Here is a 4,612-nt window from a genome sequence, read left to right as displayed (position 1 = left end):
TGTTTACAACTTCCCATTAGTAGATGGTGTTAATGATTGGCCTCTGATTCTTACTGGAGTCAACTAGTTCATTCTCAAGACATCTTGGTGTTGCCCTCCCCCCATCTTTTGCTTTTCTGCCAAACCATGTATTAACATACCAACCAGCTTCCAGCAACATCAGCTGGGTAATCATTGTAATTTCAAGGAAAACATAGTTCGTCTCATCAACTTGGGCAAAGATTCTTGGAAGCAAATACCATGACATAATTATCAGATCAAATAATCATAATATTACCCATTATCTACACAATTCGTGAACATCTTATTCGCATGGCCATTGGTTAGGACTGTTACGAATGCTGCAGATTGAAGCCAGCTGATGTTGGAGTCTCCAAACAGGCTACAAATTCCAGGGCTTTCCCATCCTGTGACTCCTTAGAGGAGGGCCTCATTCACAGTGAAGCTTGCCAACTGCAGAGTCGAAGAAGATTCAACAGCTCTGCTACCAAAGGAGCGAAATCTTCTTACAATTGCTTTCATCTTTGAAATGGAAATCTCAAGAAAGAGACAGCTGTTTGTGGTGAGAAATATAGCAAAGGCCCCTGTCTTGGGCAAAGTAGGGGTGATGAGAATTCAAAACTATATCATGATGAAAATGTGGACCCCTTAGATCATCTGGAAAACCTTCTTCTTTCTGTTCAGGATTGTCTGTTTTGTTTGCTTCATGATAACATAAAAGCCTCTCACCCTATCTCAAGGAGAAGGCTGAATGACATGCAAGCAACTGTTGAAATCCTCATGTTTGCTCAAGTTCTGTTTTGGAGGGAAAATTCTATTGCTTACCAGCCATATATATATATATATATATTTAAAAACTAAGCATGTCCAGTGTATTCTTCTCAAATTCACCAATCAGATAAATCACTTCATCAAATAAGAAAGAGCTTACTAGTAATTCCTGGGAAAAGATTTGCATTGACAAATATTTCAAATCTATTTCATCCCTGTCACCTGACACGTCATTTTGTGCAAAACCAAGCCAGTCAAAAGAACTTCAGAAGATCCTTTGTTGTTGATGGTTTGTAATTATTTATTTCATTGAATGAAAAGACTTTTTTTTTGCTGTGACACAAATGTGAATATCTCCACTCTGTACCCCCACCTCACCTGTACACTTTCAAACAACTAGAGAACTCAAAAATAAGCCCCCAGCTCCACTCAGATTGACCTACTGTGTCCCTAAAGTGCAAGTATACATAATAAACATAATGATGGAACTCAAGGGAGAGGATGTGGTTCATTCCATCCTTTTCATTGGTCTTTAAATAAACATATATGTGTTTACTACCCTTCCACTTTGGAGAATTTTTTTTCTGTCATTTGCTGTATGGGGGAAATGTAGCTCCAAGAAGCACTTTTCCCAACAAAGTGTGAGCTCGCAAAACAACACAAATGTCTAATGATGTGTACGTGTGTGTTTGCTTGTTTTTTTTTCACCTTTATGGAGGTTAATTGACAATTAAATTGTAGCATATTGAAAGTACAATGTGGGGCTTTGATATACATATACATTGTGAAAGTCTCACTATCAAATTAATTAATGCATTCATCACCTCGTATAGTGATTTTTTCTGCAAGAATGCTTCAGTTTTACTCTCAGCAAATTTCAACGATACAATACAGTATTATCAACTATTGTCACCATGTTATACATTAGATCCTCAGAACTTATACATCTTATAACTGGAAGTTTGTACCCCTTTCCCAGCTCCTTCCAATTTCCCCACTTCCCAGCTCCTGGCAACCCCCAATTCTACTCTCTGTTTCTATGAATTTGACTTTTTTTCCCTTTTTCTTTCTTTCTTTGAAATTTCACATATGAGCGATACCATGTAGTATTTCTCTTTCTCTGTCGGGTTTATTTCACTTAGCATAATGCCCTCCAGTTTTATCCATGTTGTTGTAAATAACAGGATTTCCTTCTTTTTAAAGATTGAATAATATTCTATTGTATCCGCACATACACCACATTTTCTTAACCCTTCATCCATTAACAGGTACTTGTTTCCACACTTTGGCTATTGTAAATAATACTGCAATGACCATGGGAGTACAGATAGCTCCTCTAATAATGGTTTCATTTCCTTTGGATATAGACTTGGTAAGTAGGATTGCTGGATTGCATGGTAGTTCTATTTTTAATTTTTCGAGGAGCCTCCGTTCTGTTTCCCATCGTGGTTGTACCAATTTGCATTCCCACCAATGGTGCACTAGGGTCCTTTTTTCTCCATAACCTCTCCAGCATTTGTTATTTTTGGTCTCTTTGATAATAGCCATCTTAACAGGTGTGAGGTAGTCTCTCACTGTGGTTTGGATTTGCATGTCCTGATGATGAGTGATGGTGAGCATCTTTTCATATGTCTGTTGGCCATCTGGATGTCTTCTTTGGAACAATGTCTATTCAGGTCCTTTGTCCATTTTTAAATTGGGTTATTTGGGTTTTTGTGGGGTTTTTTGTTTGTTTGTTTTTTGTTGTTTTGTTGTTTTGCTATTGGGTTGTATGGGTTCCTGGTTTATTTTGGATATTAATCCTTTATCAGATATGTGGTTTGCAAATATTATCTCCTATTCTGTAGGTTGCCTTTTCATTCTGTTAAATATTTCCTTTGTTGTGCAAAAGCTTTTTAGTTTGATGTAGTCCCACTTGTTTATTTTTGCTTTTGCTGTCAAATCCAAAAAAAAAAAATCATTTCCAAGACCAATGTCAAAGAGCTTATTCTCTTATGTTTTCTTCCAGGGGTTTTATGGTTTCAGGTCTTATGGTCAAGTCTTTAATCCATTTTGAGGTGGTTTTTGTGTGTGGTGTAGGACAAGGGTCCAGTTTCATTCTTTTGCGTGTAGCTGTCTAGTTTTCCCAACACCTTTTACTGAGGACTCTGTCCTTTCCCCATTGCATAGTCTTAACTCTTTTGTCAAAAGTTAATTGACCATAGATGCATGGGCTTATTTCTGGGCTCTGCATTCTGTTCGATCAATCCATACGTCTGTTTTTATGCCAGTACCATATGGTTTTGACTGTGAGGCTTTGTAATACAGTTTGAAATCAGGAAGTGTGGTGCTCCCAGCTTTCTTCTTTTTTCTAAAAATTGCTTTAGTTATTTAGGGTATTTTGTGGTTTCATACAAATTTGAGGATTATTTATTCTGGTTCTGTGAAAAATACCATTGGACTTTGATAGGAATTACATTGACTCTGTAGATGGCTTTGGATCATATGGACATTGTAACAATATTAATTCTTCTAATCCATGAGCATGGAACGTCTTTCCATTTATTCGTGCCAATTTCTTTCATCAGGGTCTTCCAGTTCTCAGTGTACAGATCTTTCACCTCCTTGGTTACATTTATTCCTAGGTATTTTATTCTTTTTGATGCTATTACGAATGGTATTGTTTTATTTTTTGAGGCATTTTAGAATGCTTTATTATTTTTCTTTTTTTTTTAAAAATAGGGAACGCTTCATGAATTTGCATATCATCCGTGTGCTGGGGTCATGCTAATCTTCTTTGTATTGTTCCAATATGAGTATATGTGCTGCCGAAGCAAGCACAATGGCACTGTTTTCTTAATTTCTCTTTCTGATAGTTTGTCGTTGGTGTATAGAAACATAGCTGAGGGGCGCCGGGGGGCGCAGTAGGTTAAGCGTCCGACTCTTGGTTTCTGCTCCGGTCATGATCTCAGGGTTGTGAGATGGACCTCTGCATCGGGCTCTGAGCTCAGTGGGGAGTCTGCTTCTCTTTCTCCCTCTCTCTCTGCCCCTCCCCCCACTCGTGCGCGCTCTCTCTCTCTCTAAAATAAATAAATAAATCTTAAAAAAAAAAAAACCCGCAACTGATTTTTGCATGTTGACTTTGCAACCTGCTACCTTACTAAATTTCTGTATTAGTTCCAACACTTCTTTGGCTGCAGTCTTTAGGGTTTTTGATGTATAATATCATGTCTTCTACAAATAGAGACGATTTTACTTCTTCACTTACAATTTTGCTTCTTGCTACTTCTTTGGATGCCTCTTATCTCTTTTTCTTGCTTGATTGTTCTGGCTAGACCTCCAGCACTATGTTGAATCAAAGTGGCAGGAATAGGCATCCGCATCAGAATTACCTGTGGTTTGTCTTTTAAAAATACAGATTTCTGGGCCTCTTCAACTCCCTTTCTCTTTCCCCACATTGGCATGCCCCATCCTCAACTTCTGCTTTCTACCTTTACTTACTTTCCTATTACTATTCCAACTTTTTTAGTCTATTCTCAACACAGGAGTCAGAGTGATCCTTTAAAACTCTTAAGTTAGATCCTGCCTCTCGTTGCCTTTCCTCAAAATTCTCCAGTGGCTGCAGTCACAGGGTCCTTCCTGCAGAGTTCAGTTCTCATGGGGCTTCTGGACTGTTCTTTTCTCTCCTTGTACCTTCAAGCCGAGGAGTCACTTGCCCCTACCCCATCCCTGCGATCTCTGTTGACCTTGTCTCTTATTGCCCTTCCCCTGGGGTCACTCTACTCCAGCCAGCAAGCCTCCTTGATGTTTCTCAGGTCTGTTTCTGCCTCAGCCCTTCGTTTTTGGCCCAGATACCCACATT

The 4,612-nt window shown here is 38.6% G+C and overlaps 1 non-coding gene across 1 annotated transcript; it reads right to left on the bottom strand.

Moving 5' to 3' along the window:
• Window positions 1–3,484: 3,484 nt before the first annotated feature.
• LOC113241904 (U6 spliceosomal RNA) lies at window positions 3,485–3,591 on the bottom strand. The gene has a single exon (XR_003311746.1). It is a non-coding gene; the product is annotated as a U6 spliceosomal RNA (small nuclear RNA).
• Between the last annotated feature and the right edge of the window lie 1,021 nt (window positions 3,592–4,612).

Source organism: Ursus arctos, chromosome X (assembly GCF_023065955.2).
Source record: "Ursus arctos isolate Adak ecotype North America chromosome X, UrsArc2.0, whole genome shotgun sequence".
In the NCBI taxonomy this organism is placed as follows: Eukaryota; Metazoa; Chordata; class Mammalia; order Carnivora; family Ursidae; genus Ursus; species Ursus arctos.
This window is presented reverse-complemented; position numbering and strand designations above follow the sequence as displayed.